This window comes from Buteo buteo, chromosome 7 (genome assembly GCF_964188355.1).
Source record: "Buteo buteo chromosome 7, bButBut1.hap1.1, whole genome shotgun sequence".
Classification (NCBI taxonomy): domain Eukaryota; kingdom Metazoa; phylum Chordata; class Aves; order Accipitriformes; family Accipitridae; genus Buteo; species Buteo buteo.
The window spans coordinates 794186-804666 of record NC_134177.1 but is presented as its reverse complement, the minus strand read 5'-3'; the positions used below and the strand labels follow the sequence as shown (position 1 = coordinate 804666).

Sequence of the window (10481 nt, the reverse complement as noted above, 5' to 3'; positions counted from 1 at the left end):
ACGGAAGACAGGGTATTTTGGATATTTATCCTACTTTAAATAAAAATATTTTAAATGGGTAAATACCACAGAATAAACCCTGTTTTCCAGTTGGCTCTGTAGAAAACTGTCTTCACACACAACCTCAAAGGCTAGGTCTGGGATCAAATTTGCCATTTTGTACTTTTAGGGTTCTATGCACATACAAAAGCGTATTAAGAGAACCATTTTGGGGACAGGGTTGCATAGTTTAAATTCTTGTAAGCACCAAATTAAATGGAACAGCATACTGGGTTGCTTTTGTGAAATGGCAACATTTAGGACTGCAAGATCAGTTATGTACACACAGACTTTAATAAGCAAAGAGTCTCTTATTAGGTCTTATATGGTTAAACAAAACCAAGACGGAGTGCTTCTGCTCTCCCTTTTATGATGCAAGTAATAGTAAATCACAGAAGGCTTTATGGCTTGTTAAATTGTGGTCGATAATTACTGTGTTAAATTCATACACACACACACACCACCCTGGTCTCTGCTTTGCAGCTACTCCCCTTTTAACACCTTTGCAACACCCATAGGAACAAGCAGGTACACACAGTTTGTCTTTTCCACTAAGGGAGATCACTACACAAAATCTTCCAATAACAAGATCATTTATTTATGAGGGCGTAAATTCTTCCCCCCCACTTTGTGCCCTCCCCTCCATGTGCACATTACCCCGCTGCAAGGGTGGCTCATGCTACTGCACGTTCCCTGATGTGTTCCATGGGCTCAGCATGCAAGATAGATGGGTATTATTGTATTTTTACTTTCTTATAGCCTTCTCTAGTATTAAGCTTTTGAGCTGAGTTTTTTCTGTGTACTATAAAGCCTATCTTGGTTTACCCAAAAACATCTTTTGTCTTGCAAGAAGGCGTGCAGACCCATTACAATAGGTTTTACATCTGCTGGGAGAGAGATGCTAGACTCTGCTGTCAAACTGTGAACGATTACATCCCTTACCAGATGGAACTACAGTCAAGCCCATTACTAGTAGATAGGCTATTTGCAGAATAACCGCCGTCCTACAGATGAAGATGGCTCTTACCGTCTTCATTGCCCACTACTGCTCAGAAACCGTCACCACTTGCACTGTTTGGAACCAAAGCTCACGAGCCTGCTAGACTTAAGGCTACTCAGCCACAGTCAGGCTACGCATTTCCACCAGTCCCCCTGATGCCCAGTTTCATCCAGGTAGTTCTTCCATTCTCAGCGGTGCTCCAGCTCCTCCTTACCATAAAGAGACAGCTGAGTCTGTGCCCCACATGCTTCACTGAGCTAAATCCCATCAGAAGCAGATCACAGAACAAGCACGCACCTCCTAAGATTGAATTCAAATATCCTGACTACTAGAAATATTTCAAATATACAGTATAGCAGAGTATTTCTATACATAATATACATACACACACACTCACTCTGTAGGATTCATCGTATATATGCAGAGCAAGAAAGCTTGAACCCCTCTCAGAATTGTAACATTTTTCCAGGTGGATGGTGGACTTCCTACCCAACTCCAGCCAAGCACAAAGAGCTACTTCAGTGGACACATCCCTGTTTGTCCCTAACCAGGGACACAAAGGACAGGTGAGGAGACTGCAGACCAGGTGTACAGGATCCAGGATTCTCCACTCGCACAACGGTGCGCACCAAATGGTGAAGCTCAGCGATGCTGAAAACACGACCAGATAGCCACCTACACCTCTTCTAGCACGCTGCATACTCTCCTTACAGGATGCGCATGCACACACACTACACTTTCTCACTACCCACTTATTTTTTAACTAAAGGCTGCATTTACATAGGATTTCCTCCTAGGAGAAACAGTACTGCTGTGCCCTAGTAAGATTTTTATATGAAAAAATCTATTATCCAAAGCAACTGCACCCAGGGTGATGCCCTCCAAAGAATGGCCTAAAGATACCCTTTCCAGGGACAAAGAGATAAAGCAACCAGTAGTTTCCGGAAAGTGTGGTCCCACCTGGGAGCAGTGGGCCATCCATATGAAATCCTGTACTGGGAAGGGAAGATGCAGCCACACACTCCCAGCACACAGGCCAGCCAGAATGAGTCTCTGCTCTGAAGCCCGACAACTGCAATACATACAACACTTCACTTTAAAATCGCCCCCCAAATAAGTTTACTTTATCTTGACAGGATGTATCTGTGATAATCCTTTATCACTGGTTTATACATGTACTTACATATACAACACTTCTCTGAAGATACTGTTTGTGAAATATTTTCCCAGGGCTAAAAATGAATTATAAAACAATATCCTAGTCTCCACATACCAGATAACTATATTTAAATTGTCTGAATTTGACATGGAATTTTGGTCCTTAAAAGTTCTTCTCGAAAGAAAAAGGTACAAGAAAGTTCGTAGAAAAAGTCTCAGGCCCTGATCTATTGCTGTCATTTCAGAGAACCACCTCAGGACAGAAGCATATGTACATTTTTATTGTGCAGTCTCACAGTCCCATTTTTTTACAGGACACTATATGTGAAACTTGGTTTTCCAGGTGGAGGCAGGACAGCAGATCAGACCCATGAATGCAAGGAGCATACAGTTCGTGAACATTTGTGATTTTTTTTTTTCATTTAGGAAGCTTTGCATTACATTGTAACTGACCAGCCCAGCCAGAACTCTCCATACCATGGGGTTATTGTGGAAGAAATGTTACTTGAACATGTACTTACAGACAGCTCCAGACTGCTACCCGTGCAAGATTTTTGTCGCTATGTTTATTATGCCCTTTACTTTCGAGGTTTCTCTAGCAATAACATTTACTGTGGCTTTCTACCAGCACGGTTTCCTAGGCATCTTAAAAAAGGAAACTAAAACCCCCAAAGTTCTAAAAATGTATCTTTGTATTGATGCACACCAGAATGTCATGAATTAAGCAATCGTAATTGCTTAACCACTGCCACCGTGACTGGACTTACTCAAATGTGCGTCACTCCCATTCCTCAGCTCTCGCCACTGGACCCTGTGCCACCCTGTCACACAAAATGTTTGCATTGTGAGCAACAGCAGTGCCATCTGAATGTGGCCAGAGACCTGATAACTAAGTTTCAGACAGATCCTTGTAAGGCCTCAGAAGGCTATTCAACAATGACCCATAGACATCCATCTGTCAGCAAAACAAAACTAGGCATAAAGTGTTTGCCAGCAGCTTTGATAGGGTAAAAAACAAAATTCAGAAGTCCTGCGATACTTTTGTAATTAGCATGTCTTCTAGTAGTATTATTCTATGAAAATATTTACCTTATTCATCCTGCTTTTATTAATTCACAGAGCTTGGCCACAGATATAATACAATCTATGTGTTTTCACATTTAGTAGGGTTGGAAGCACTGACTGCTTCATTAGAAGTTTTTGATAACAGGGCACAGACCTATAAGAAGATTAGTCAGAGATATTGCTTATATATGGCAATGGTTTGGTGGTGTAAGATCCTTCACTTAGAAAAACCAAGTCTGAACCTGTCAGCCCCATTCCTGTTAGCAAAGACATCAGAGCTGCCATCCCAGCTTGCACTTCTGACATCAGACACATGAAGAATCAAATCACCACCACCAGCAGCAGCCCTTTCAGTCACCAGATATGCTCTGATACTGTCAGTTTTCTCCCATCTCTGTCTACGAATCTGTATTCTCCGGTTCTGATACAGAAGTCCATCAGCAGGACCATTAAAAAGGTTTTCTCTCATAGGCACTGAGCTCAGACAAAAAGTTCAAATGATTTTCTTAATAAAATGACGGCTAGACCAGCAGAAGTGAATTTTGGATTTTGGGGGAAGACTTGTGTGGATAAAGGTAAAATACATTATCAGTTTCTTCTTAAGCCACCAAACATACATTATACAGCAGGGGTCTTCTGGCAAACATGCTCACTGCTTGCTTTCTAACCCTTCGGAAACAGCAGTGGTATCTTTAGGTCCTTAAATATTAAATTTGGCTGGCAATTTGGAAAAATATCCATGTTTGCATAACAAAGTGACCCTTCAGTTTGCCCTGCTGTCTAGAGTCATTCCAATGGGTTGAAACTGTACACAGAGCTGAGTCGTCCTACCCGCCCTTTAAGCTCTTAATCCTCTGCCTTGGACAACTGCTTACTCCTCTCTGAAGCATGCAAAAAATTATCTGTGCTGCAACATTTAATCCATCACAGAATGGCAGCTTACACTTGAAAACATTGCATTTCTTCCTTCTCACAGGACCTCACATACTCACGGACAGCTGCACACTTCAGTCTTTTACTGGAGGCAGCATTGTGACTGATGTGCTTAGTTCTAGTTTAACAATTCTAAACAAGTTTTAACCAAGAAGTTCAGCCATGCCATTAGGCAATCCTACAATGATATAATTTCAAAACACAAAGTATGAAAAAGTCATCCCCAAAGTTCCTCACCCTTGGGTTCTGTTACCTTTCTGCATATTGCCATTTTTAAAATAATTTCATACCGATGGCTATGAAGCTTGAACTGCCTGCTGCATCATGAGACCTGCACAACTTTTCAGAGAGAAATCACATAGCATCCACACATTTTAGCACTTCAGCTGGTGTTAGAGATGAGTTTGCCCGCTTAGAATTGACTTCCTTTTCCAATATGCACTGGCTACTCGTGATCTTCTGAGAGGAAGACCACTGACACTTCACTTCTGGTCCCCTGGCGAGCGGTGTTCTGCTTTTATTGCTCAAAAACTCTGCGGCGGCCAGAGCTCGCTGCAGCTTCTCTGCATGGGAGCAGCACCAAGGACCACTGTTGGCACAGCCCTCCAGCCCGATCCGCAGGAGAGAAGCAGCTGCTCCGAGCACACCAGGTATGCCCTTCCCTAGGATCAGCTAAATGGGAGAGAGCATCCTCTTAACTTGGGCTTATATCTGCATTGTGTATTGCTTTAAATTAAGATTCTCCCCCCCCAGCTGACATCTTTATTGGTAACTATTTCCATTATAAGCCATTTTCAAGGTATACATATTAGCACTGGCTTGTTCACAGGGGCTTACATGTTTCATTTTGTCTTCCCCTTTCCTGTTGAAGAAGGTAACAAGCTTTACAAAAAATATGTGTGTATATAAGATCCTGGATTTATCAAGGCAATAAGACATCCTGGTTCCATCCACAGCCTGGAGCTCTGGATGTCTATAAACCAGTGAGTGCTTTATGGTGAAAGCACCATCAGAGTGGGCACCACTGTATCTGCCTTCCTTTCTATTATTTTCTTCCTAAGCAATGACTCCTGACCACCATAAAAAACTGATTTCTGAGTTAATTAGTATCTTGGTTCGAGTTAGTTCAGCAATTTTATGTTTCTATAGAATATGATCAAGTTCTAAATAATCAAGAGACTAGATGTTGGACAAAGAAAGAGTGTGAGCATATTAAACATATATGTTTGTTTTACCACTACATCTATATAAAACTACTCAAAACACATAGCCTTTTGATAAACTCCACTGCCAATAGTCTGCTAGAACTATACAGCAGAAACACCCTGTTCAAATTATGTAACAAACTTGATAATATGTGAAGTGTTTTGTTTAGTTTGTATTGTGTTTCAAGTACAATGATAGTCATCAGAGGCCCCAAACAATAAATAAAATGGAAAAATAATACAACAGATAAAAGTGAAATGAGAAGGAGAAAGGAGATGTCACTAACCAGACTGAACACAGGATGGCTATTTAAAGCCACTGGCACAGCTTTGAACATTTAACATGAAAAGGTGCATTTTGAGGGTTGTTTTTAAGCTTTTCCTTTTTTACCTCAATACATTAAACACACATATAAAATTGTGTTCTTCACTCACTATTAAACACAAACATGGTTATCTTTATTTCCTTCTGGGCAACAGAGTTAGTGAGTTACAGCATTAAACTGCAAGCCTGAGCAGCAGGGTCACACTGCCCATCCAAAGATGCCACTCAATTTACTGTAAAATACTTTGGCTTCAACTCCCCAGGAATATTTTGCAAAGCACAGAGAACAACCCTTGACTTTGCAAGAACCAAATGGCAACTTTTGACTCCAACTTAAAGAAATTTCCCCTCTAGAAAGAATGAACTTAAGATTCCATTCAAAGGCAGGCTGTGTTTAACAACCTTTTTGTACTCTCATTCTGGGGATGCATTTACATTACATAAATAGAGCCAAACAAAAATTGTTCTAAAAACATCTCATGAAGTTACAGCGGGCATTGCTCTGAAAAGTCATGGGACTATGAACAACGCCTGGGGATTAACATGAAGCCTGCATGTGCAGAGAACAGGCATATAATGTTCTTTGGGAGTACAGGGCTCTGGTCTTCACTATGTCACTAAAAAGCCAATCAGCCTTCCTAAAGCAAACCTGGACCCCCACTAACGCAACCAGTAGAAAACAACTGCAGCATCAATCTGCTTACATTGTTATTCTGAGTTACTCAGTATAAATGATTTACATAATATTCTACAGCAGTCATAAATATGGTGCTGATATTGTTTTCTTAAGAGAAATGAAGTCAGTACAAAACTACAGTTTGTTAAACATTCACTCACCCCACATCAAAACCAGAAGTGCTTACTTCCAGAACTGCATTACACAAAGTTGAAAAATAAGGACAGGCAGCAGTAATTTGCAATGCATGTGTTGTTCGGTGTATCTTTATGCTCAGCTGAGAAGTAACAGCCAGCCCTGCCATATGCACATTACACAAGACAGCTTTCTTTTAATGTTATCAGGGTTGACAAGAACAAGATGCTTTCTGTTTCAAAGCATTCTCTGGTTTTTCTTGGGGTGTGGCAGTGTGTGGGGGGGTGCACAGCAGCAAGGGGAGGGATAGGAAAGGATATCCAAACAACTGCAATCCAAACTAAGTGATCTATCTGCTTTACAACATCAAAGCCCCATTTCTAGGCTGCACAAGAGCAACTCATGATCTGATATGAGACCCCAGGAAAGTTTTTGAGTTTTTGAAAGCACTGAGAACCCCTTTTAAGCAAGCTGGAATTTTTCAAGCCACTCTCAATTGAAATCGAGCCTTTCAAACAATAATAAACACGCAATCAAAACCCAAACATGCAACAAGCATGCAATCAAAACTGTCCTACAATTTGCCTCATAGTGGAGATCAACTCCAGCTCTCTGCTTCAGCTCTGCCTGCCCTGGCATCGGTGTGTACTATGGTCACACTCTGTCCACGCGCTTTCATTAAGAGCCAAAAGCATCCAACCCACAAGTTCGTCCCACTAACAAATGAACACCTCGTGACTGATGACAACATTCATAACTGGAGATGACAACTGTGTAAGACTTATTGCTTTAGTACACGCAGAATTGGCAAATCTTTTAAGCAGTTCCCATTTATAGCCTCACAGTCCCAGATCCTGGTCTTGATACAACTGCAGGGATTTCATGCGTACCTACGCTCCTACCTGCCACAAAGCCAGAGACTAAGAGTCTACCACACATAAAAACCAAGAGGTTTCTCCATGAAGAAACACCTTTCTTGGAAGGGCAGGATGTACCCCGACAGCACTCATCATTTCAATTCTGTGCAGACTCAGAGGCTTACAGGATCAGTTAATCAGCATGTTACGGGCAGACAGTAGGGAAGATGATGCTGCATTGCCGAGATGATTGCCAGATCTGCCATTTCTAGGAAACCTCTGGTTCATAAAGAAAACTGAAACATAAACCTAACAAGTGAATCCCCTGATGGCGCAAAATATTTAATGCACACAACTCTGAGTGCCAACAGATAATTTCATGGACTTTCCAATTAAGATGCTACAGAGCACAGAGTCTAGGTCTGTGGATTTTATGACTCTAAAAAAGGAAATTTGCAGGCAAATGATGGAGGAAGTTTGCTGTTCTTATTTATAACAAAAGGACAACAGAATCCCATGACTGAAAGTTTCCATAGCCGTTTCCATCAAAGGAAAGACAATACACAGCTATATACAGAACTCAAATGTTCTGTTTCCTAATGGTCGCTTGGTTATTACCTTGAGGAGTGCTTATTCACCAATGGCATCCACAGAAAAACTGAGATCTTCTCTCTTTCATACTCAGATGAAGATGTAAGCATGATGCATTTCTCTCTCTAACCAAAGCAGCGAGACTGCGCAGAAAACCAGTCCCGGGACGGGACCATGCAGAGGAAGGGGCAGTTCCTGCTCTGCAGAACCAGGGAGCTCACCCGCGGCGGGATGGGAAGGTCAGGTCTGAGCCCTGCCTTCCCCAAGACAGGAGTACTGCAAGGTCAGCGTAAGCACACCAGATCGCTTGCCTGTGCTCACATTCACCTTAGTTAGCTAGGAGAAGTTTACTTTATAGATCTAAAAATAACAAATTACTGAGTCATTCAGGGATGGAGGCCTATGATTGGACTGTGAACCAGCTAACCAGCCCAAGAAGGAACATTATGCTTCAGAAAAACATAAAAGAGAAAATTCTCTGCACTGTAGAGAAGAGCTACATCTAGCTCAAGCTTTCTGCACCTAGGAGCAGGGCACAGCTCTACGTATCTATACCTCCTGGCATGAACTGAGCACACCTGCAGTAAAAGCCTGAGATGCTCTAACACTGGTAATGCAGATGTGGCAGAAGAGACTTCTGTACCCACACGTATACAAGTAACACTAACGAGCCCTGGACGTGCTGAAGTGTAAGAGCCATGTCCAGAACACCAAGCAATTCTTCTGACAGGAGTCTCACTTCCACACCACATCACTACCTGCAGGTCCAACACAGTGCGCAGTCACCTCTGCTGCTGCTGGAAAGCACATAGGTGCGTTTGGGCCACTTTAGGCAAACTGGAAAATAAAAAAACTTGGGGGTAGAAATAATGTACTAAACAGTGCTTCTTTCCCGCTTTGCCTATGAAACAAAAGGCCCCTGCAGCATAACTGCAGCAGCAGGGAATGCTGCAGTGTAACACCTTCAACCCCTTTACAACAAGTCTGTTGCGGTAACAGGCTTGGAGTCTCCCTTGGAAATCCTGATGTCTTCTTAGATGTGCTTTGTAACCACCTCTTCAGCTTCTTTTCAAGCTGAGACAGAGGGTAAAAGCCCTGCTTCTGTTACTGCAGTTCACAGGAGACTGGGGAAAGCAGCCTGTGTGCTGGTGCCTTTGGAAAACAGGCGGCTGGGAGGGCGTGGAGAAGAAAGTAGAGAAAAGCTACCCATTGTGCACTGGTAATTAAAGCTGAAAGAAACCTGGAGAAGCTGGCTACCAGCCTGGGCTGTGCTTTGGACTTCAGTGCCAGTTTGCTTTGAGGCGCTCAGTCTTCAAACAACACTCTTAGTTTTGTTGCATAGCATTTTACTCTACCAGAGCCCAGTCCTTCAGTGACAAGTTTGCCGTATTAGCCCATAGGAAAGACTATTTCTGTCGCACAAGAGCTGGTAGTCCGATCCAAATTGTTGGCTGCAGGCTCAAGTCCTGATTTTCTGATGAATCAGCAAAAAAGTTTATTCAGCTCTTTGCTAAATACTCAATTGCTTGAAACAACAGGAATAACTTTTGAATGTTAAGCTGTTTTCTCACTGCTCAAATTTTCCCTTTCTCTAGGTCTTTGAACGATGGCCTCCTTCAACAGAAAGTTTGGGGTACTGAACATAAAGCGAGAACTGCCCTTGGGAGAGACAGATTTAATTGAGGTTGGTGGACAATTTTGCTTTGCCAAGAAGTTCCTCTTATCCTTTATTTTAATGTTTCTCTTTCAAACTCACTTGTCTTGGCAGACTACACTTTCCTTCCCTTTCTGCAAGGTTTTAATCTGAACACTGCCTATTTTAATTTTAGGCTTAGATGAGGAAGCTATTGGAAAAAGTTTGTTGTGGGTCACACTCTGAACATTGACCTTGGTCCCAAAAGGGATATTGAGGTTTCTGCTGCTGTTTCTGGGGAGCGGAAAAACAAAAAAAACAAAACAAACAAACAAACAAAAAAAAAGGAGGGTTTTTTTAGAATTAATTACAAGCTCTGTCTCAGAGGGCCAGAGGTTTTTAAAGCACTTGTGATCAGCCAAAGCCTCGTCTGACCCATTCCTCTCGTCCTTGCTTCAAAATCGACGTGGATGGAAAGGGTGGATGGAAAGAGATGAAAAGTTTGGCTGACTGGGTGCCTTCTGGGGAGCACTTGAAAAGCCTCGTGCATCGTCCTGCAGGGTCCCTCACCTGGCTGCAGACGGTCGGCCAGAGGAGAGGCAAACAGGGCAGGTTTGCCCCTGAACAAACCTCCTCGCTCCGCAGCGCAGCCGGTTCCAGCTGGGCTTCCCAGGGAACAGGCTTCGTGGCTCGGAGCAGCCAGGGGATGCGCTGACGTGGGCAGCCCCCAACATCAGCTTCTGGCAGCGGACTCGCTGGAGGAGATGGTGGCAGCCGTGTCCCAGCGGGAGCGGAGCTGGATGGGGACGACAGCCTTCCCCCTGCAGAGCTGCGCTCCCGTCGCACAGCCCAGAGCCTGGGCTA

General features: G+C 43.0%; 1 protein-coding gene across 7 annotated transcripts in view; it reads right to left on the bottom strand.

Moving 5' to 3' along the window:
• Nucleotides 1-10481, bottom strand: part of MED12L (mediator complex subunit 12L) — a 151085-nt gene that overhangs the window by 79464 nt on the left and 61140 nt on the right. The gene's annotated exons all lie outside the window — the stretch shown is intronic.